Consider the following 25,663-nt stretch of genomic DNA (forward strand, 5'->3'; position numbering starts at 1 on the left):
ACACTGTTTTTTTAACATATTATTCTTTTTTTTTTTTTTTTCCCCACTGACTCAATATGAGAGAAGAATCTGCTTCCAGATTCTTTGAAACTGGGTTCTTGCTGTGCTAAATAAGGTGACTAAGACAGTGTTCCAGAAATCTTTGCATATATCCCAAAGATGTCCAATAAGATAATATAATTTTTACTTAATTTGAAAATCAAATGTCATATCAGATAATGGATATAAGCTCTTTTTATTAACGGTAACAAAAGTAGAAATATCCAAGGAGTTAAGAAACCTTTTCTTTCTCTAAGTTTTCGGTCAGATTTATAAGTTCAATGCATGCCATTAGAAGTATTTTAAGAGAAAATTCCACATTCAGAAGTTTCATATGCAGACTTATGCATAACCTGTGACTGTGCTGTCAGATGTCACACTCATTTTGAAGTAAATAGGAAGTTTTATAACTTCAGTAGAAATCCAGTTTTTAGGCCACAGTTAAGTAAAACACTCTTTTATATGCTTTGTTTTGAATATTGTATTATTGCTAATGGTATTTAAGCACCTGCTTAAAGTTAAGAAGTTTTGAAAATTCAGTTCCTGGCTAAGGAAGGACTTCTACAGCTAGGTTATATTCTTAAATTACATATCATACACATGCATACACACAAATAAATCAATGTATGTTGTAATACAGATGCGTAAGAAATTAGGTTCTCATAAAATGCCTATTTTCTATGTAAAATTACTGTTTCTCACTAACCACAGTGACAACACTGTGCCCAGAGTTAATAAAATAAACTCACAGTTACCATGTAGCACTAGTTCTACTGTTTAGCCAGGTACCTCTGTACATTTAAATAGGAAACAGCACTGTTCCAAAATATTCAAGTATAGTAGAAATGCTATCCAGTACATTTCTACTGTGCTCACACATCATTCATTAAATGAAAATTTGCAAATTCCTCTGGGGCTTCATAAGCCTTTGCAAGATTGTCAAAGATTTAAGCATTTAGTATGGCAAAATATACAAGAAGAGATGTGTAAGCACTGCAGCCATTCACAAGGCAATCTTATGCTCCATTGTTTATTTGGTTTCATTAGGTCATTATCACTATGGCTTTTAATGTATTTTAATATACTATTCATGACTCTATTCTTGGAAAATGGTGCTTATTCGATAATTATCAATGAAGGTACCAATTTAGCAAGAAATTTTAGAATAGATGTACTGCATTATGGGATACAAATCTGAACAAAATTTTGTATTTCTTTTCAAAATGTTAATAATTTAATAGTAAATGTTGTATATTGTGTGCACAATACCCACTTAATATTTTTCTTCTAAGACATCTTAGGTGCAATAAATTTTATAGTAACACTGAAGAATTTTTATAATATTAACACCTAAATAACCTCATAAAGCTTTCTCAATCCACTTGGTAGTAGTAGAGAATTTATTGAGATCTTTTTACAGATGCATAATACTGTTGGTAAGAAGCCTGGGATTTTTTTCTTTCCTCAGACTCTGTCATGTCAGTGCTTTTGAATGCTCACAAGACAGTAAACTAAAGTATTATTTCCAAGAGATGAGCTAATAAGGCATACAACTGTAATAGGGTAAAATATACTCATTAATATCCTAAATGCAGTTCCCTGCCATGGCAGAATACTGAATACTCCCACAGGAAGAGGAGGAGGAACAACAAATGCAAAATGAGTTTAAACTCATTCCTTGAATTAAATCCCACTTTTAAAGTTTTTCCTGGCAGTCAAATACATTGCAAATTATCCATAAAAATGCTTCTCTCATATCAGGATGAGCCATTTTCAGCACAAAGCTGTCATCTTCTAAAATCCTAAAAATGTAAAATGTAGTTTAATATGGTAAGACTACATGTAGGGCCTATATAATTTGATTGAGCACTATTTTTTATTTAGTATCACTTAAAATATTTTAACCTGTTGTACAATCACTAAGTCCTAAAAGCTAAAACGCCCCATGTTGCAAAACTCATTCATTAATGTAACCATGCTTAGCGCTATCTGTGGATTAAATATGGAAAATATCTCAGCATGACAGGGAACACACTTTCCTATATATAATTTTTCTTATGTATAATTATATAGAATTTCTGATATATGCCAAGTATAAGATAATACTCTCTGTATATGCGTGCATACAGCCACTAAACTCTGTGATGTGAAGCTAGTTCAAACACATCAAAGTTTGAGAAAGTAGATAAACAGTACCAAAGAGGGCTTAACATTTAGCACTCTCCTCTTCTAGATGCCCCTCAGATTAATCTAGCACAAAAATATGTCCAGGTTTTGTGTGGAATAGAGTTAGTTATTTACACACTGTTATTGAAGTGTATTTTCATTAGCTGCTGAAACTCTTCTATCAGACATTTCTAATCTTGGAAGGGTGCTACCAGTGATACGCATACCACTTCAAAATGCAATCTTGCCCAACGCAGAGCTGAAGAACCCCACTCTTTACTCCATCGTAATTGTTGCCATTACTCTGACAAGGTAAACATCAGGCAAAAGAAAAATGGGTACCCCACTTTGATTCTATATAACAGCAGACTTTGTATCAGCCTACAGTAAGAGTACTCAACTGAAATAGTGTAATAATAAAGACACATGAACTTCTGTACACCTATCATCTGTTGCACAAATGTATCTCATCTTTTAAATTATCAAAAAAATTAACCTTCTCAATTGTATGAACTAAGAAGCATATAACCTGCTCAGCTACTTTTCAGCAATAGAGCAATCTCTTGTCATCTGACTACTGTACTTTTGACCCTCCAAAACATTCCCAACTAAAATATGTTGACATGTTTTTACATGTGATTCAATAATTATTGTTCTCAGTAGTGTAGGATACTTATCACATAGTTAGATCAAGGTTCTCTGCGTCTCAAGCACTCCATCTTTCTAAATATTAATTTTTCCAGATAGCTTTAAAACTATCCCATCAAGGTGACTTCAGGCTGCCTACACAAGGGGTATAGAATCGGGTCATAAGTAGGGTAAGCTTGCTTTTGTAACTGAAATTGCAGCATTGTGCAACACTGTGAGAAGTATTTAATGAACACCAGTAAATTAATTAAGAATTGTGCTCTAAATTTAAGTTACCTTGAACAATTCCACTTCTGAATCTTCTATTGGACTACAGGACAAGAGCATCAAGACAATCTTCCTTCTTCTTATTATTTTGGGGTCAGGATACAATACAACATAATATAACATTATATTCTGTATTTTGTTCCAGAAGAAAAATAGGTAGAAACTTTCTGAAGGAAATTTAGCACTGAAAACTGACTATCACAAGCTAGACAGAAAACATTAATTTTAAAGCCTGCCTATGACTAAATTATAGCAATCTAAGAAAAAGAATACTAAAGTATCAACTATAAAAACTCAGCATTAAGTTAGCACCAAATCATCACCTTTCATGTTACTGTATTTTTTATGTTCAACAGAAATTATACAAATTTCATTAGGAATTTTCTATTTGATATACTTCAGAAAGACTTCTTGTAGACTGGAACTTAAAGCTAGAGTAACTACTCAACAGAGAAAAAAAGAAACAAAAAAACCAAGCCAAACAAACAGAGCCCAGGATCAGAGTTATTGTAAAATAGATGATACCAAGAAGCCCTAGAACAGAACTGTATTATCTCGAGTTGTAAACTAAATAAAATGGGTTACAATTATAAGTTTATAGGTGAACAATTTCACTAGCAAACTCTAAGTAGTCCTGGGTGTCAGTCTACACATCAGACAAACCAAACTATTTGCAATTATGTCATTTCTGTTCCTACCATCTAATACTAATAAACAAAACTCCCTTTTACGACTCAAAAAGAAAATATCACAATATATGCATTCAGATAATAGATTATCAGGGCAACGTTACATGATAATTCAAAAAAGGGTACATGCTGAGTTGTTACACAAAGTTATTTAAGCCTACTGTCACCAATCCCTCCGTAGTTTTCTGAGAAAAGACCCCTGTCACACATTTTTCTGAGAATTTGACAGGGTCTTTGGGAGTGGTACAGAACTTGGAGATATTTAACGCTTTTCCAAATGTACTTTTCAAGGGAAAAAACCAAGATACCTTTCTTTTAAGGATATGGAAGTAACTTATTAAAAACACAGTGGGTAAGTGCTGATGATTACTCTCCTTGTAGCCCTTTGATAAGAAAAAGTGGACAAAATATTTCTGGGGAAAGAACACAATTTCATCTTTTATTTAATTTCAAAATCATTAATGCATTTTGAAAAGAACTTAAATGTAACCTGGATAATGGTACATTAATACAAAATTCTACAAAGTCCTGACTTTGTTACTAATGCTTAACCTTACTGTATTTTCTAATACAAGATCTAGCAAGGTTTGGATTTTACAATATGTATGAAAACTAAAAAGAAATAATTCCTTGAATCTTATTTTCTGTTGGATTATTCTTCCTTTATGTTATTAATATCATAAGAATATGTCTACTATGACTTGGTCCTACTTTTGTCAGCCTTTCTGTTTTGAAGTAAAAGTTTTTCCAATTTGTCCATCAAAATTCCCTTGCTTTCCCCAGGAAGAAATAAACATTTTTACTTGCCAAGGTATGGAAAATTATTTCACACAACTCACTTTTTCCTTCATGTGAACGGTACATCATGCCTGCATTTCCTGTAAGTGTCATTCATCCAGAAAGCAGGGTATATTTATATTAATGTTTAAGCAAACATATATGCCTGGCAACAAACAGCACTCGTTTAGCAGTTCCATGGCTTTTGCTACTGTTTTTTGCTTCTGCAGTAAACTAACATTTTAAAACTTGTGTTGGATGTTATTCTTCAGTTATTAATATTGGTGATCTTTAACCCACAGTGTCCACGCATAGCAAGTCTCACTCTTGTCACACACTCAAAGTCAGCAGAGTTTTGATCTGCATAGTGACTGTATAACTGTACAAGTCATTCTATTAAAGGAAGATGGAAACTGGTGTTGCTATTTTTGACAAGAAAATTTCAAGAGTTAAAATGACATAATTTTAGGACACCAAACAGAAAGTACAACATCCACAGCTAAAAACAATGTACTGTTAGGAAAAAGTTATTAACGTATACTTTCAGAATTTTGTTATTTTTAACAACTAACACTAAACAGGGGTTTTTGTAAATTTCTTTTTTTTCAGCTATAAAGGGTCTGCTAATGCTTGACTAGATCAGCGAAGACTCTGGTTGCACTTTTTATTTTGCACATAAATATTGTGGAGAGTATGAAGTGTCTGTTAGCTCTAAGCTAGAAAATCTCTGTGTGCCCCAGTCACCTTTGCTCACATGGATTACAGATTCTATGAAACTCTGAATACAAGACTGACAATTGCCTATAGAGACCCCAGTTCATGTAACGTTGCCTGCTTTCTTTAAAAATATGAACTGCCATTCCATTTCTATCTTTGACAGCATTTTCTAGTTTCAATTGAGGAGAAAAGTGTATAATCAAGTTCTAACTCTGTGGCAGTAAGATTAATAGTTATAGGGTTACGCAACATTAACAATAGTGGTACAAGCAAAGCAGCTATGTTAAATTTTAACAGCATTAAAAAGAGGGGAAGAAAGAGATTGAGAAAATTTCAGTTCCCTTCTCTGTCATGTGTTCTTGTCATCATCTTGTTTTTTCTATATTTAAAATCTTTTAGAATTTCTTCTGCAAATAATCTAAAAGGACAGCTAACAGCGGTTCTTTCAGTTTCATGACATGATAAATAGATGTATACACCACAATTCAAGACAAAAATATTTATTTAAATACTTATATTTAGAGTTAACTTCTTGCATATTTTTCTAGCACATTTATGGAGATGGCGTAAGTTAGTATACTGAAAAAAATAATATTTATTAACTTTCTGGAAAGTGTTATTTTGAGTAATGACATGCAACTATATTTCTTTACTCTAAATATGCATGACATTTTCACATACAAACCACAAATTATAAACTGGAATTTTGCCCATATACTCTGGGATACTTGATATCTTGATTGTCTTATTTTTAAATCAGCTATTAATGTTTAATTTGGACAGAATACCAATAGTTAACCTTGCGGCAAATTATATTATCATAGCCATTATTCTTTTAAGAAGATTCATTTTCTAGGCAAGCAAGTCCAGTGTGAGGAACTAAAAGTTATTACTGTGACTTTTTGTAACCCCTCAAGCAGGCTTGTAAACTATTTAGTTTATCATGTGGCTCTGATATGTACTGAAGATAAGTTTCTGTGACTTTTTACTGTTCTTTTTATTTAAAAAATTGCTAAACAAAAATCAATAGTTTGCAAATTTCTATATGCTGAATTTGAAGCATGATCACAAACAAGACAGATGGTTGACCTCTTCAAAGATTCAGTTGTATTTAAAAGGAATCATGTTAAAATACTATTGAGATTATCTCAAAAAATAAATTCTTAAGGGACATCTGGATTACATCCAGTGCAATGTACTGTAATGCAGAGCTGAATATCAGGATAAGAAACTTGCATTCATGGTGCCTGCAAAACTCCCACTGAAACTTTTAACCACCTCTAATCCAAAAGACCAGAAGGTGTCTTCAGTAGCAGACTGCTTCCCACACCCTAAACTTCCTGTCCTTTGTGTAACAAGGTGTGAACATCTGTTTTAAACTTTATTACTATACTCTGTACAAAATAAATTATTTTGCAGCAGCTTAGGTGACCCTTCACCAACAGTGAGATGCTTGGCTTAGAGGGATATGACAAGGATGAAAATAAGGACAACTGTAATCTAATTCCATTTACATCCATCTAAACTGGGAGAGCTTGGGAATTCAGAACCTGGTTTTGATCTCTCACCTTCACTTTCTATCAATATATTATCACAAAATAGGTTAAAGACCAAAGTATTTGTAAAGCAGAAACTGGTTTTCATTGGCTTACAAGAAGGCAGTATTCACCTCATAGTTTTATACAAGCACACCTTTCCAATATGAAGGATGGGCTTGTAAAATGTTTGTGACATACTATGTAAAACTCACACAATTAGACAATTATCTTCCCTGTATTTTGAGAATTCCTAAACTGTTTCAGATATAAACTGGTTCTGGACTTGGTTCATTGTTTGGAATTATGGAATATTTTTTACAACTCTACATAATATGCCTACTGAGTCAGAGAAGATCATTTGTGGTCAACTACCAGCTCCTTTAAAACCAACTGTAAAATTTATATCAGTTTACTTAATTTACCTTTTGCAGGATGACAACGTGTGTTTTTGAACAGGAATTCTGCACCTCCTGGTCAATATCTGGACATAATGTATTCAAAATCTCTGCCAACACAAACATACATACCATACTAAGCAGGGTCTAGAAGTGAACCTTCATCTTCCTCAGATGTTCTGAGGAAATCATTGGTCTATAATCCTAGGTTAGGGAAAAGAGTAGAAACTATTGATACTGAGATCACAATAATACATAAACTGATGAATAAATAGCTTCCTCACAAGATTTCCATCTCAATGAAAGCAGAAAGTTGCCGATCCCATTATGTTTGTCAGATACAGAGCCCCCAGATAATCAGCGGACTATATACTGTGAATCTCAGAGCTCAACTGGATCTTGTATCTTGCCAGTTGTATCTTTATTTTACTATTTGTTCTCGGATGTTAAAAACACTATTGGAAGCAGTCCAAAAACACATTGTTGGAAAATTGTTAATGCCCTAGTCATACAATGTCATTTTGAAGCTCCCTGGGAATTTAGATTTGCACAGCTTATTAGGATATGACCTTTCCCTTGATTTTTTATTTTAAGATCATGTTAACATGAAATTTCCCCAGTGGGAGTTGCTGTGTTTCCTTCACAGATAAGGAAAAGAGCAATGGCAACTCCGTACAGAGACAACTTTCATACATTTCTACAGTACGGACAACTTTGTGGTCTTGACAGACATCCAATGCATTCCTAGAGGTTGAGAGGAAAGTCACGCGGTATGTTAACTAAGAAAAAACGTCAGGAACATAACAAAGGTATTTCCCTGAACCTTTCACACACCCCCCCCTTTTTTTTTTTTTCCTTCAATCTCATTTGAGATTAAGCTTTGAGGAATTTTAAGGCCTATGGATTCCCTGCATTGAGAGGATCAGGGTAGCACTGATAATGGCCTGTTTCTGGAACACATTAATATTTGAGTGAGCAATTACTATTACAGCACTCTTTTTTCTTCATGATACAGATCTTGTCTCACAAATTCACACATTTCATCATTTCCATGGTTTGTTATATTAGCATAATTCTTCCTGGGTTCTCATGAAGTTGATCTAAAAGCAGGAGGTTGAAAAATATGTTCTCAGAATTTTCTGATGTGACAGGTATTCAAAATGGCCAACAAGAATAATATCTCAAGTTCCTTGGATGTCAGTGAGAGAGGTTCCTCCTCAGGCTGATTCAGAACAGCTAAAGTAGTCTCTTCCTCTAAATTGTTCTGTAGGAGGCATCTTTCTCTCTCTCTCTGTTATGGGCTGGTTACCAACTACCAATAACAGAGTTTAAATACTTATGTATAGTAAACATTTTTAATAGTTTAAGACATGTATATTAAACATTTCTCAGCCCTTGTCTCTCTGTGTCAATGAAACCCGTAGAGATAATTAGTTAAACAATTAGAGGCTGAATTATGCTGCTTATATTTGAAAATTTTTTAATGGTCAGTATTTCAAAAACTAATAACTATTGATAAGTTTTTGTTCAGGAGAGAACAATATTCTCACTGAAAGTAAAATTAGTGGGTCAATAAAGAGATGGGTAAAAACAATTAAATATTTTGCTTTTTGGATAATCAGGGTAAAAGTTTTATGGACTAAGCCTTTGCTATGAGAACAACATTTTTGCTCAACTACAGATTCCAAAAGAAGAAAAGAAACTGATGAAATAAAATAAATTACTTTTTTTAACTTTTCATGTAAGTAGTCTTCTGACTTAGTACTTTGGGTAGGCATTGTGCATATAATATACTTACAATGATGCTGCATTATAATATAAAGTAATGAAGTATAAGACAAATTCATCACAATTGAATTGAATGTCATAGCAATGACACATCCAAGAAAACAATACAAAGATTCAAATGATTCCTAAAACAACTTCAGCCAACTTTACAATTTTCATTGGTCTGCAGTTCTTCTTATATTAGTGATGCACATTGTCTGTTGTAATTTGGCCACGCAAACCAAACGTTGTCCTTTAAATTTTCCTGCAACTGCTGTTGACAGGGGGATGTCCCCATTAGGTAAATCTGCATTTCCAGAAACAGCCCTTCCTCTTTCAATGACTGACAAGAGATATGGAATTACTACTCTAACAAGCAAGTAGCAGACAGCCTTAAAACCAATTTAGATTATATGTAGACTGTAGGAGTTAATTTGCAATTGATCCGAGGCTAATCTGTCTCTCTTTGGTAAGTACAAAGTCATTATCTACATCACCAGTTAAAGACCTCTATGAAACTCATGTATCTAACAAAGAAGTAAACAAATCCAAACTGATACGATTTACTGCATATTGCGGTAGAGTACACTGATGTCATATACATTAAACTTTTCTGCAAACAAATCTACCAAGGTTCTAGAAAAATGGTAATTATATAGAAGGAAAAAATGACACGCTGAATACTACAAACTTACAAGAAGAAATCTGTTGGCTAACATAATTTCTAATAGAAAAGCATACCAGCAGGCATGTTTGAAAAGTGATTCAACAGAAATTGTATATCTTTTTCTACTCTGGTGGCATAGACTCTCAATGCAGATGCATAGAGTAAGCACTAAAAGTTTATTTACAGAGGGCAGGACTGAACATTGCATGTGAACACATTCAGACCATGATAAAGAGCTTTGTTTCCCATTAGTAATTTAAAGAATTGTGATTTGGTACTCCCAACACACCTATAATTGAATTCCTCAGTCATAAAATCACTGGTGCCAAACAAGTTCTGATATCTTTTATCAAGCCTCTTTTTTCTTGTCATTTGTTAACATATTTCTTATGGAGCTTTTCTTCTTTTTATAGATACATTTGCTTTAGTTACAAATTAACCCTGGAATTTACTCTCCCAGAGGCCACAAACTTCTTTTTTATTCTCTTGAAAAGTTTCAAGCTATATGAATTTATGATTTGGAGCAATTCTGAATAACAGCTGGTAGTTCAAACACAGAGGAAATGAAATTTCAGAAGATTGACTAATTAAGAATAAACTGAAAATGTTTAAGTGCTTTCCTGTGCCTTCTGCTCTGGAAGCCAAGATTAATTCACCAAAAGGGCACACATCTACCTGTGGGATTTCTGGTGCCTCTGGTCCCTTGTAGCAATATTAACTAAGATACAGCCTCATTCTGAAAGGTCTTTCTAAGAAGATCCATATTTCAGTGGCTCCTGAAGATGGCCAGCACATCCCAAAGGTATGCAGAATACTTAAAAATTTAGACTCAAGTGCAATTTGAACCATGGTATATAAAAACATAAATATTTAACAAATCAATTCAAACAATGACCATTAACAGGCTAATTTTTCATTTGATAAATGTAATCCTAAAGTATTAAGGCTTATAACATTTGCTTTTTCCAACCGTGTGTCTTTGTTGGTCTCTTTCTCTTCATACCCAATAGCCTTAGAAAATATTGGCTTGTTTCAGCCAGAACCGAATACAACAAAAAACAGTTTTATCAAAATATGCCTAAATTGTTGTTAGTGTCACCACTGAAAGGGCCACAGTTTGAGTTCACCCTGTAAAAAATACCAGAAATATCCAAATGAAACATTCCTAAAAGACATAACCATAGGAAGATAACTTAATTGGTTCTACTGTTCAAAGAGCAATTTGTATAAGGACAGACCAATACTCTTCAGCAACCAGAAAAATACATGCACTTTTTCCTTTATTTGCCCTTCTGTGCTACTCCTACCTTCACTACAAATTATTTAAGTTTGAAAAAATTGATTTGATTTCACATAAACATACCAGATATCCTTTTTTTTTTTTTTTTTTTTTTTGTGGTTTTACTCCTGTTTTAGCTAAGATTTTCCAAAGAAGAACAATTTGAAAAAATATGCCTTCAAGATTCAGAAAACAGGAAATGATCATACGGAACTTTTCATTTCTGGATTACCCTTCCTGATCCAGTTTAGAGTGGCTGTGGTCGTGCTGCTGCGTACACAGAATGTAACAAGGTGTAAGCCAGTGTAATCCAATGATTTAATCCAGTTCGGGGTGGGTTAAAAATGAAACTGGTTTGTTTTTAAAAAATTACTTTTAAAATTACTTTTTAATTAAGAATAACACAAAGGATTGAGGAGCCCTGGGGTGTTTTTCCTGTATAAATAATTTTCATGCAGTGCTTTCTCCCATGTCTAGTTTCCCATATTCAAGACAATGTCCTTCTCGCAAAGGTGAGCGGAACTTCCTTCTCTACGTGCTGTTTCTGAGATTGCCAGTCAGTTATTTGAAGTTAAAATACGAAAATGTTCATCTTACATTGTGCTTTGTGTCTCTGATTTGTCCTATTATTAGTAGTAAGTTAATGCCTCATCCTTTTGACAAATGTTATAACCTTCTCTACATTTCTTCTTGAATGCTTCATCTGTTTCATTACCTATAATAGGTTCTTGCCATATGTTTGTTAAGTCTTAACAAAACATGGTATTTTCTGCTCCTTTAATTGAATTGATAGTGACACATCTTAAAGGATTTTAACAGTCAAAATATTTATCAACTTTTACCATGGAAATGAGGTTTAAAGTAGTGGCCACATTGTCAAATATTTTAGTTCTCAAATCTTCAAGTCTTAAAACTGTTTAGGCTTTACAATTTTGTGCTTTATATTTAATTTAAAAAATTTTAAAAATCCATGACTTATTTGTTGACACTAGTTAGGGAAAATCAGTCAGTCTGATTTGGCCCTAATATTCTATAGTCCCATTCAGATCAATGAGATGGTGAGCATAAGGTCAGATTGCAGATCCCTGAAGGATCAGAACCATAAAGTTATACGCAAGTGTAACCATCTACTCTCACACCTTGTGTACACATTTCATAACTTTGTTTGCACTATGTACTTTCACTTGAGCCAAAAGGAATTTTCTGAGCAAACACATTGTAATGTATTCTTTAAAGGTGAGTTACCATGTTAATTATCTATACTTCTTGGAACAGACAGTAGGACAGTAAATATATTTTTGACATTTTTGAGAGCAAGACTATGCCATATACAAGTATGTTACTAACATCTGCTCAGAACAGATGCATAAATACCAAGACAATTTTGCCATCATGTGACATGAGCTCTGACAACAACTTGATCCTTCACCAGGGGTTAGAAAAAATTTTACGAGTATTTTTAAAGATTTTGGGCTTTATGTTATATGCCCTTTCATTTATTTACATGACAGCCAAATAGACACACAACATAGGCTAAAATGACTAGATTTTTCTTTTCATAAAATGTCAACCATCTATAGCTTCTACTTTGCCAGATATACAACTTCCATTTCTCTCTTGTGTGTCATAAGCTTTCAAACTTACAAAGACCTCCAATTATAAATTATTTATTTTTTAGAACTAAAAATCTAGGAAGGGAACATTAAGCACAGCTCATCTTCATCCGTAGGCAGGAAGAAACTTAAAAGGAAATTATAACAAGTACGAGAGGCATTTAAACTAATTCAGTTTCAGCTATGCTAATAAACTAAAAAGAGTACCAGGCCTCTCACTCTGCCATATTTGTTCCACTCCCATTATCAAACTCTCTCGGTTGTCAAAAATGGGTGGCAATACCTAAATAGTCTGTTGCAAATGGTCCAAGGCCATGCCATCTCCCAAAGTATTTCTGGAAAGTATTTGAATGGCCATTAGTTGGCTGAGTTGAAACTGGACTGGGGACTGTTCAGCATCAGTGTGAATGTGAATAACACACCAGAAGTCTCATAGATCTCACCAAACATTTCCTTTGCACACTGTTTTATTGAGCCCTAACATAAAATGTACTGAAGTATTTTTCCCAAACTCACACTTCATTTCGGTGAAATATTGTATCTGTGCTAAAAGAAACTGCAGAGATGGAAAACTCTAAGATACAAGTTACATTCTTGACACTCAGACAGACAAAGCAAGTAAAATTATCAAATTCTGGTAATTGACATCTAACAGAGGCATTTATCTATCTATCTTTGTGTCACGTGAAAACAGAAGAAATATTTTGCTGCTTCAAAAGTCCACAATACAAAAACGGCAATAATATAGCAAACTGGAAACTGCTTAGTATTTATCTCATCTCCTGCTCTGAGAATAGCTAACAACACACTGGATACAACTGGAACCTCAAAATCACCCTAGATTCTGCGAGCTAAAATAATCCCCATGCCCTATGGTTGTAGAAGAAAACTGGCTGTTCTTCAGATGGAATGTACAGCATCAAAGGGTATAAGGGAACCTGTTATAAATACTGGCTCATAGAAGATGAAGGGAAGAAAATCTTATGAGGTCTGTCAGTAACTCTTCCCAGTGCAACACATCTCTGCAGTATGTTTTCCAATTTTTTTTCCTCCAAGTTAATTTCAGAAATTCTTATACAGGAGATGCTTTCTTTGAGGGGTTATTCAACAGTTTATATGACATACTGGAATCAGAAAACAGTGCTATTTAGTATTTAGCCTACATTGTCTTTATTTAATTTCCATATTCACAGCTAAATGAGCACTCTATCAGTTTTACCGTTTTGAACTCCAAAGAATTCCTTTCTCCCACAGAGTAATTGCCAGGTATAATTACTACATTCATTAGCCCTTCCTGGAGTAATTGTCAGGAAAGTGGCAACCATACTTGCATCAATTTCTTCTTCCTCTCTGTTTTTTTTTCTGCTTTCCTTCCAGGACAATTAGAGTTTCCCTCTACTTTGCCTCTCCTCCTTACACAGGATCTCTCACCTCATTCACCTCAAACCTTTTCTTCCCTTTATTCTTCCCTTCAAAATGCAGATTTGAGGAGGAAAGGGAGAGATGGTCCTACCGTCTCTCACTGTTTTTGTGTCTACCAATTTGTTGTGGCTTTGTTCTTTAATTTAAATCTATTCATTCTGACATTATATGGAGATTCACAGTATGGTTATTTCATCAATGACAACAAGAGGGCTACCCTCCTGTCTAAGGGTCAAGCTTCAGCAGAAATTTAAAACTGCCATGCGCTGTATAACATTGTGCTGTGCCTTCCTGTTAGTAGATGGGGAAGGAGACAGGAATCTGTTGCACAGCCTGCGTCAGAGAATGTAGACACACTACAGTATATCAAATTTAGTCTATGTACAAGTTATTGTTATTCTAAACTTACCTCAGACTTCAGCAATATTCACTGCCTGTTCTCCTGTCCTTAGTGACAGGAAAGCTGTCACTTGTTGTTAGCATATCAGATAGTTCCTGTTCTCAAAGGAGTAATAAATAAGGCTAGATTTAAAAAACAGAACAAACATGGGCAGACAAAGAACAATGAGTAGGAATGCCAAAATACAGTGAAAGACCACGTTATGGCATTGTCAGCATATCTTAAACCAAGAAAAGCTGAAAATCTCATAAGAGACCAGAGAGAAGAATTCAAAATCAAGAAGGTTCCAACAATAAACTTTAAACTTTGAGAAAGAAATTCAAACATCTGTATTTTTAAAGAATTCCCCTGCTTTTTAATATCTTCTTTGGCAAAAATAAAAAGAGCTGAATAAATAAAGAAAAACAGCAGAGTCTTAGCTAATCTTCCCACTGCCTTCCTTCAAAATTTCCTTTAATTAATTCATTCATTTCCTTTCCTGACACTCATTATGGACAGCTTTTTCACATTTTCCCAACTCTCTTCTCTGGTGGGCCTCCGAAGTCCCACCTTGGCCTTGGATCCCTGTCTTAATCCACCACTCCAATTAATTTAATCATACTGAGCACCAGTAATTTCTAGTAAGATTAAAGATATTCTAGCTATTTCACAATATTTTAAAGCCAGAGCCTATCTTAACATTGCACATTACTCCACCTATTCTGCACAAATTTGGTTTTATAGATGTTTTCGTTTGTAAAAGGGCAGATGTTTATCTTTTAAAAAAAAAAAAACAGAATTGATAAAATATACAGAAAGCAGTTTTCTTTTGATCAGTCACGTACTTAGAATTGTCACCCTGATGACACAAAAAAGAATGGAAAGAAATGCACGTGACTTCCACATCCTCAGTATTACATCATGAAGTATGAAACAGCATATTATGTACAACTCAGAGGTACTATATGTAACACTCTTCTTGCATTAAAAATGCCTTTCTTAACAAACTGTGACTCATTAAAATTTGACAGATACCACATCCAATGTACAGAACAATTAAAACAATGATAGACCGTTAGACACATACTTATTTCTTACTGGGGTCAGTTACTGTGAACCTTGACATTAGCATGATAAGTGTTTTTTATATAAATTAAAACATGAAGGTACGCTTGTGGGAAAATATATTTTTAATATTCTGCTTTTGGATTCAGATTCTCATTGGCAAAAATTTTCAAGAAGACACGTCTACAAGAAAATATCTTTTTTGGAGGAAAAAAGGGTTCTTGATACTGAAGGGTTTTCCAGTACTTCTTCAAGCACTGTCAAGAATTCCTGCCTGTGCCAACTGTGCTGTAATAACTATTTCTTAATAAATTAATAATTCTGGTCTAAGAAAATAATTCCTTAAATGTCATTACCTATGTCAGAAAGTAACTTGCATAACCTGATGTTTATCCTATCTAGCCCGAGTAAAACCTAAACCAGTGTGATGATTTCAAGTGCATATTCTATACAAGATACTGGGGTATGGGATTACTGTGGAAAAACTCAAACTAACAACAAGTTGTGAACATAATAAATATCTGCCGCACCCAATTGAACCGGGTAAAGTTAGCCAGCCTGATCACATGAGGCAGATCCAAAGAACAAGTCTTTGGGCAGTGCCCAAAGGAAACTGTGTAAGGAACCCTCTTGGGTCTCTTATTCATCATGCCATAATGTTCTTCTCTGCATCACAAAAACAATTAACCAGTTCAAGACAATTGGCAAGCTCACATCATAGCTAATACTCCAAGAAGCTTGCAGTACAGAACCAAGATCAACTGGCAAGCTAATCATGGAAATCAAGTGTGGAATTTGCTTGCAATAACGTTTCTTAACTGTGAACATCCATACAGTTAAAAAAAAACCCCAAAACCGAACAACAGCAAAAAAAGAAACGCAAGCAAGCTAGGATCTACTAATTGAGCTTCCATAGGATTTTTGGAAATTACTTTGCAGTGGCCTATCAACTTTAAAACCATTGTAAAAAACCTGAACCTTTAAAAGAAATTATTCAATATTTGCTTATTTCCTATTTTAAATTCAGGACCTGTCATAATAAACTTTTGTAATACTAATTTTGAAGCTTATTCTGTATTTAATTGTAACAACTCATACTTAGCTGAGATCTTTACTAAATAACCTACACCAGTCCAATTTAGCAATTCTGGCAATAGCTGTAGTATAGATATAAAAACCCAAAACAAACCAAAACAGGAAAATAAACCTTTTTAATGGTGCTTATTTCATTCAGAGAACTGATTTAATTAAAACATCATTTTGTTCTAAGTAAAGCTTAAAGTTTCATCTTGTTTATCATCTCAAAACATCTTTAGTAACATCTGGAAATTCTGAAAGTGAAAGCATATTTGCAGAACTTTTGTTTCCACACTCTTTAATCATGTTCTAAGCAAAACTCAAAAAAACCTATACCTTCATATGAGTGTCTTGCAAGATGCAGTCATTTGTCAACCTCTTTTTCTGTTGACAATTACTATGGATATTTAAAATAAATAAAACACTACCCTGCTTTTCTTAATAGTTCTAATAATTGTAAAAATCAAATATGCTGAAATGCCTTGATGTACAAATAAGGCATCTCAGATATGCAGTTGAAGTGCAAATGATGGCATCCAGGAATAATGATAGAGAAGAAATACAGTAAAAAACTCAGAGATTTTTAGTGACTCAACAGCGTAAATCCATCCACAATCAGTGGTTGACATGAACAGTATCGGAAGAATTGCTACATCACTAGGTCAGTGCAAGAACTTTGTTTCAGACATACTACAAGCTAGAAAGCAAATAGCAGATAAAAGAATTTTTCATCATCCTGGAGAGAATGAGAACCTCAGCCCGTGGCCTTTTCAAACTTTCTCATGATTCTATTTAATATGGTCCTGAATAAGGTTAGAGAATATAGATAAAATTCTGTGTGAATAAAGACACCGTTTGCCCTCACGTACTTCTGTACTTGCTTTTCAATAGATTTCTCTGGGTGTACTGAAAACAATATTTGGCTTTATATTTTCTACATTCTTAAGAAGGATTAAAAATCAATTTAGCAATATATCACATTATAACATGCTTCTACTAAGCTTAAAAACTGAGATTCAGCATAAAATGTTGTAGCTGAAATACTACTGTAGGGAACAGGGAACCGTAACTCCAAGTAAAACATATTCAAGATGAAAGGATAAACTCTTCAGTTTTATTTACTGTAGACATAAAAAGTCAGTACCTAAACCTATCATGAGGAAATATGTACATTATGAAAGGCAGTAAATAGAAGTGGCTGCATTTTTCCACTAGCCCCCATACTAGATAGCACCACAAAGCACCAGGTCCGGGTAGTAGAACCTGTTTTTCTGACCACCCCTACTAGATGATCTTGGTGTGAGTGTTAAAGCCTGTAATTAACATTTTTCTTTTCATAGTTCCTTTTTTTTTGGTGTAACAGAGTGACTCTTTTGGTAGTCTAACGTATGTTTCAAACCACCATGGTTGAGAACTTATTTCACAGCAATATTAAAATATTCCTCTAGCATAAATATTGAAAATGTACATAATTCTATTTGTATACAGATAGCAACATAAGTTCAAAGCCTCTCAAACTTCTAAATTGCTTCTACACAACCATGAATAGTTACAGAAGTTACACAACATCTCTGTTCAATAAATCTAAACAAACACACAAGTACTATGGACTTATCATGCAACATTATAACATAAAACCCTATTTTATGCAATGCAGCGTATTCACATATGTAAAAAGTTTAAGACAAGATTGTAATTCTAGGCAGGGCTACTTTGTGCAAATATGAAATTCTCTGAAAAGTCATTTTCTTAGACTCAGCGGAAACACTTTCACTTATTTTATCTGCCTATTCCATGACAGCTAAAAGTGTTTGTATGAAAATAACGTATTTAGAATTTTATACATACATACAGGTAAGTTAGAGGAATCATAGCTGGAGGTCTCCTACAAAAAAGTATATGATTCTGGCAAAAGGGAATCTAAAATATATCACCATCAGATTTGTGATAAAGAGGAAAGACATGAGTTCCCATGGAGCTCATGAAAGTCCAGTAACCTGTAAAACAGCACAAAGTATAACATTTTCCTCCCGTACCAGCTGTTATAGGACCAAAACTAGAACTCATGTCTAATTTGAAGGTCTAGAATAAACTAATACCAACTGCAATGTCTGTATCAAAATGTTCGTATTTCATTTAGAGCTAAAATATGTTAAGAAATTTGTCACATAAATTCCAGAACAAAAGGCAGATGAATATACTACTCCTGTTACACCAGCTTTTCTTAAATAATTTAAAGAAAAGTATGTAGAACTTTTGCTATAATATAAGTTCATGGTTATTTAATGTCAGGCATTTAGTCTCACTGAGCAAACAGCAGTTTATTTAGAGCCAGACCCTATATTGTCAGTATACTGAAACCACAAGCTGACTTCAACAGTAATTTCATGGAAGCAAACAGTATATAGGACAACATTTCTAACACTGCACATAGACTGGAAACCTGACCCTACTGAAACAGCAGAACCACCACTGACCTGAATGAAGCTGGGATTTTTTTCTAGATTCTATGCATCTTCCAATAAACCAACTTAATCCTTTTTTTTTTTTTTTTTGATACCGTGGAATGTTCTGCATATCTCTCTGTTGGGTTATTATCCAATATTTATTATACTGTGTTATCAGATGTTATATATAGCCTTTCAACGTTACTGAGATAAGTAGGAAGTCATTCTGTAACATCAGGTTAACACATTACCTACACACGCATATCCTCTAGAAGCATGTATGTAACCATACATATATGTTCATCTTAGCAGTCATCAAGCATACTTGTGCCTGAACATAGATACACAAAGCTACGTAAAAGCTTTGTGGTTTTTAAATTGCTAATTATCAACCAGCAGAGTAGACTTTGGGATTCATAGACTTGAATTCATAGACTTTGTCCTGAATGTGCAGACTGCATGGCATGGAGGTGATCTGCTTAGTCATGAGGGAAGGGGGTGGCTTATGCAAGTCCACAAAGCATCGTCTGCTAGTCGATTCCAGAAATTCACAACCTGTCTTTTGAGGTACTTACTTATCTTCCCCTTTCTAAGTAGGATTTTTTTTTCTATTTGCAGTGAAATCTAGTGAAACTGCAAAGTATTTAGACAGTAGGGTACTGCTTAGAAGTTGAGGGTGGGTTTTTTTGCTGTAAATTTGGGGGTTTGTTATCACACATATACCTAACCTTTTGCATTTGTCATGATGCAGATTAGAATCTATTACCGTTGTAAGAATATTACTGTTGGAAGCATAAATCAACACACTGAATTTTAAATTAAAATTTTTTCATCAATCTCACTACATTGTGTCTGCGTGGTAAATTTGTAACTATGTGCATTCTCATGTCATAGATCATATAGTATCAAGAGTAGGGACAATCTTTTCACTTGAGTGAGTAACAAGATGGCCCCAATCTTGACTAGGCTGCTAGGTACTACTGCAACACAGGTAATAAAAAATATCTATAAGGTTCATGTATAATGAATTTTAATTGGAGAATGATGTAATTGTTTAATTCATTCTATAGAGTGGTTTAGGAGGGGACAAACAGGCCAAATAATACAATGGAAGCTGTGGGTGGAGTGGGAGAAAAACGTGAACCTCATCTAATTGACTTAAGTTCTGCAAAAGTTTTCAGATATGAAGACTGCAGTCTAGGCCTTGCTTCCCCTCACCACCACCCCACCACCCCCCTAACCTAAAAGAACAAAAGCCTACAAAAGATTTAGCTGTATATTTGCCTTGTGGTGTGAAAAGGACTGACATCTTGTAGTAACAGGCAAAAGAGAAGTCCATGTTGCAGTAGAACATCTGATGCTGAAGTAGAAACTTAGTCTTTCTATGGTTGTCACATGTATTTTCTCCTTTGTAACTCCTTATACCTGCAAGATCTGAAAGTATCCCAAGCCCCACTTACTAGGGTGACAACTTGCTTAGCACCTGCATTTTCTATGTACCTGGAACCTGAAAGAAAGCACAACTGAAAAAAGACAGACTATCCTTCATTTTAAAAAAAGGACAACTGAAAAAAGCTGGTCTCTCCTTCATATAAAAAAAAGCGGGGGGGGGGGGGGGGGCAGGGGATGGGGAGGGACAGAAGAAATGTAACCGGTTTATCTTTTAATGTAGGAATCAATTTACATTTCATATTCCTGGGAATCTAAATATCTGAAGACAAATCTTGTGTCTCTCTTATTTTTCATTCTGCCTTGGAAAGGCCTCCACAGGGATAAAAAAAGGGTGAAGGGGAGATTTTTTTCCAAGTACTCTGCAACATTTAAATGAAATCCTTAAGAACTGACCTGTTAATGGGAAACCTCAACCTTTGTTTGTGGCATGGGTATGTAGTACTTGAGTGTAACAATGTTTTTTTGCTTTGGATTATTTCTAACTTTTTCCTTTATTAGTTCACAAAAAGTTAACTGACACACAAAGAACATTTGGTATGAAGTACCTGAAAAATAGATACCTGCTGTTAAAAAAATATACATCATTGTGGAAATAAAGCATGGAATAATTAGCACTCATCATCTAATATCACACTAAACTCAATAAGTCTATCAGGGATTAAAAAAATGAAACTAGTAGTAATAACTAGTGGAGAGTATTGTATCCATGACTTCAAAAGAACGTAGCATGGAGAATTTATAATTGTATTTTAACTTCTCTTGAGTACCTGCACTGGAAGCTCTTTTACTGCATGCCAGAGGACAAGATAGGAATAATTCTTGCAACAAAAGGTAGTAAAAGAAGCTCAAAATCTGAATATCGAATATGTACAACTAGCGATTCAGTTAGGCTACAAATAATGGCTAGTAAATATATTTGACACCATTCTGAACAGATTATATGTTGAAAAAAAACCCAAACACCAAAAAACCCCCCAAAACCCCAAATAAAAAGATGGCCTTAGCAATCAAGGTGAAAAAAAATTGTTACGTATACTCATTATTTAGTCCAGCTTTATACAAGTTTTTATTCTACTTTTAAACTTTTCCTTTGTTTTACAATATAACTTTTTGCAAAATTCATTGTTAGCCATTGCTATATCTAGAAAATTATACTGACAGTAATTGAAGCTAGACCTAAATTAATTTTATTGACTTAGAAATGAACTTATGGTTATTTTAAAACGTTCACAGATTCAGAAGCATTGTTGATAGTGGGTGTTTTTATCAGTGTCATAAGGAGGGTTAAAAGACATAGCTTCAATATTCTTCAACTAAATTATAATATTTTGCCACCTTTATTTTTTGTGATAATTTGTGATATGAAATATAAATTTATATCAGGAGAAAAATAATTATTTGTATATTCTATATTGTAATGGAAGTGTCATTGAATGCTGATGTTTAATAAATTGTCTTATCCAGGAATTTGACATTGAGGCATTTCTAAGAAATGCATACTATCTTAAGGTTTACAGATCTCTGAACCACTAGGAGTTAATGAGATATTTTACAAAACTGATGCCTAAGAACATTCAAATTCAAAAGCTGCCTGTGTAAAGATACCTTTAAATTATATTTCTGATAGGTTATCATTCAAAGTCCATGCCAACTATTTTTTCAACCCTCTCCCCCCGTGACAAGTCCCTGCTTATAATGTACCACATGCCTTAACACACTGCTAAGAGTGTTTTCTTATAATCTCATAATTAAATCTCTAAGCAATTTTTCTGGCTTTTTTTTTTTTTTGGTGACAGCCAAAGAGAATAATGATGTCAAACACACTACTTCATGCAACAAATTCTGATATTCATGGGAGCACAAAAGATGAAACTTCTTTTCAAGGGAGAGCACTCGGTATCATATGTCATAGTTACTTGGTGTACACTGGGAATTTTTAGTTAACTAGTAACAAATTGAAGTAACCTTTTAAAAGGTAAATTACTGATTACATTATGGACTAATTGGCACCAGATTTATTTTTTTGTTTTGTTTTGAATACTAATCTTTAAATGGAACATTGAAATCTTGTTCTACAGCAAAAGCTTGTTTAAGGATGGGGCAGCAAGTCACAAATAACAAGGCTAGCCCAGAACTCTAGTTATTTTGAGGATAATTATAATTGATCCTTCAGATTTAAAGGAACCTAGACTCCACAGTACATGGAGAAATTGATCATTTCCCGAGCTCTTAATCAGAATAAATACCAGTCTGACACCACTGATATTAATAAATACATCACTGTTAAGTCAGCATTGTGTTGTCGTGTGTACACAGTGCCACAAAGTTACAACACCACAGGAACTTGCACTCTCCAGTTGTAGAATACCCTGGAGAGAAATGACACCGGGAAGATTACAAAATGCTCCTGCAAACCTGAGGCATGCCATCAAGACATGGTATATTTCAACATAGCATCTCAGTTGCAGGCTCAGAAAGTCTCCCCGACTTTCTGCGGTTGAGAAATTAAAAAAAAAAAAAAGTCTGTTCATCCATTAAGCGAATTAGTCAGGTGAGCACCAACAATTCCCTGTCCTCTCCTTTCCCCTACCCGTAGTACGAATGGACATCCTGCGGTCTGCCCCTCGCAAGCGCTGCGTACATCCATCCCCAACACCTCCACAGGGGAGGAGATCGCCCCTTCACGCACGTTACACTCTCCGTAGCATCCTCCTCTCAGAAGGACGGTAGCTAGCCCACAAGGGCCAGGGTTCCCCAGCCCTCCTCCCCAGCCCCAGCCCCAGCCCCAGCCCCTGCCCCGAGTACAGCACCATGGACACAGCGCCCACGCTCTCCGCCCGGCGGGAGGGAGGGAGGGAGGCAGGGCGGCTCTGGAGCGCAGCCTGTCGCCCGCCCGGTAGGACGGAGGGAGGCTCCGGCGCGCAGTCCGGCAGCGCCGCGGGGCGCGCGGCGCACCTGGAGCCCTCCTCACCGCGGGAGCGCTCAGCCCTCACTGCGGGGGTCCTCCCCGCCACTTCGCTCTCCCTCCCGCCGCGGAGCAGCCTCATCCCCTCTCCCCGCCCACACAGCCGCCGGCGGGCACCGGCAGCCTGCCCTGGCAGACCTTCTCCCCTCAGGGCCATGCCTTGTACTCCCTCAGCGCTCCGCTTCTCCCCTCCGCTCCAGGAAAAGCCCTCTAACCCCGCCCCTCCACTCCCGCAAAGCCACCTTCCCTCCTGAATCCCCAGCACCCCGGCCTCCTCCCCGGGCCCGGGATTCAGCCCTCTCCCCATCCCGGGGCGCAGCTCCCGGCCGCGCACCCTGCCCTCGCCCCCCGCAGCCCCTCCTCGCCCCTTTCCCGACAGAGGCGCCCCTCACAAGCCCCCACACCCACGCTTCCCTCAGCCCGCGGATCTCCTCACGCCTCTCACCTCGGGGGAGGGTCCCCCGCAGCCCGCACTGACCTGGCGCTGTCAAGTCTCAGCGGGAGAAACTGTTCCCTTCTACTGGGATAAACTCCCCCGCTCGGCCCGTCCTACCCACCAGGCACCGCCTCCCCCAGCCGGGCACCGCCTCCCCGCCGGCCCACACGGCCGGCGCTGAGGGGAGAGCCGCCGGCGAGAGAGGGGACCCGGGGCGCTGCGGCGTGCGGGGCTCGGGCCGCGGCGGCTGGCGGGCGGCAGGGCGGGGCGGGGCGAGGGTGCAGCGGCGGGAGCGGGGCTGAGGTGCTGGGGTCGGCGCCGGCCGCGGGGCACCGCACCGAGAGGGACGGGGGAAGAATTGGACGCGGGCGGGGAACGGGCCGGTGAGGAGGAGGCGCTGCTTCTCCTTCCTTTCCCCTTTAGACCCCGTCCCTTCGTCCCAGCCAGTTCCCTCCGGGTCCGTGCCTGGTGAGCAGAACCACAAGCGTGTACCTGAGGGCAGACCGCGGCCCCTGGAGTGGATCTGGAATTTGATCTCTGCTCCCTGTAATCTCCTGTAACTGAAAATTTAGTTTTTCCGGCTGCTAACTGCTTTCTCTTTTGCATTCTTATTCTTCAGCCAGCTCCTCTCTGTGCTGCCCGTAGTTGGTTTGGTCACCTCACGTCAGTTTGTGTTCTACTGTGACAGGAGTAAAGGCTTTTCTGAAAAGATTCTTAGCAGTAACAGAGGTAAATGAAATTCTTTTTTCCCCTCACTTTTTTAGCTACAGCTTATCTCTCCCCCTATTCCCTCCCCTGCCCAGGAATGCAGAGGGAAATGGTATAGGCTATGTTCAGTAAGTCTCAAGAGAGAGCAAGTTCAGACAAGCATGTCACCTCCTTCTGTTTCACCCTCTGATTCTTTTAAAAAGAAGTTAGATGAGAAAAAAATGTCATAAGATCAACAGGCTTTAGAGAATCATCTTGTAAGTCAAGATGCCCCAGGATACAACAGTTTATCTTTAAAAACTCTTGATCTCTTGGACATCGTTAGAAGATTCAGAGGATCCTAAATTTGCATCATTATGGTTCTTAGTCATCAAGTGTTTTGAGAGAGAGCCTACATTTGCTTTATTATTTGTATACTGAGAGCAATTTATAGATTAGAGTTGAATACGTCAAAATACCTGGTCTACTTATAGATACTAACATCGCCTACAGCTTTTTGTTTATGAGAACAATCTTTCTGTCTGTAGAGGCTTGAAGCCTTGTATTAATTTTTATGAGAATTATCTGTCTATTTGTATAGGCTTGAAGTAAGGGTTGCTTCTGCCTCGACATATCAAGAAATTTTTTTCAGTTCATGCTTTTCCTTCCATCTGATTTTTTTAGCCCTAGAAATGTGGAAATCTTTTGTTTGTAAGGGGTTTTTTGTTTGTTTTCTTCTTATTCTTCTTTTTTTTTTTTTTTTTCTTAACATACTGCAGTAATATCTATTCAGTAATAGCCTGACTCAGGAGTCAGATACTGAAAAGAAGTAAAACAAAACCTCATAATTAGCTCAAGATGCCATGGGTGAATAAACAGGCAAATGTGGGTAAAATAATCTAACAATAACAGAGGCTTAAATACCTAAATTGTTAATATGTCTAATCATTTTACAGCAATATCTCAGGTAAAGTTTCAATAGAAAGCTTGAAGAAGAAGGATCTTAGCTGGACATCTCCACAGACTTCAGATTTAGCTCTGCTGAGAACAGAAACACCACTGTTCTCTGTGCAAAGTGCTGGAGAATATACACATTTAGTTTAAGTGTCTGAATAATAGAGGAGCCCTCCCAAAAATCTAGGCTTCAACATGCGAATTTTTTAAAACTCCA

The 25,663-nt window shown here is 36.3% G+C and overlaps 1 protein-coding gene across 3 annotated transcripts in view; it reads right to left on the minus strand.

Annotated features, from left to right (window-relative positions):
- The window catches only part of PPARG (peroxisome proliferator activated receptor gamma), a 61,181-nt gene extending 37,257 nt beyond the window's left edge, over nucleotides 1-23,924 (minus strand). The window contains exon 1 of one of the 3 annotated variants that reach the window (XM_064454346.1): nucleotides 23,815-23,924. The gene's annotated coding sequence lies outside the window, so the exon portion shown is untranslated. Of the gene's footprint in view, nucleotides 1-7,263; nucleotides 7,343-23,814 lie in introns of those variants that run through there. The other 2 variants (XM_064454347.1, XM_064454349.1) reach the window with 2 other exon arrangements.
- Nucleotides 23,925-25,663: the final 1,739 nt, after the last annotated feature.

The sequence above is a fragment of the Phalacrocorax carbo genome, chromosome 6 (assembly GCF_963921805.1).
Source record: "Phalacrocorax carbo chromosome 6, bPhaCar2.1, whole genome shotgun sequence".
NCBI classification, from domain to species: Eukaryota; Metazoa; Chordata; class Aves; order Suliformes; family Phalacrocoracidae; genus Phalacrocorax; species Phalacrocorax carbo.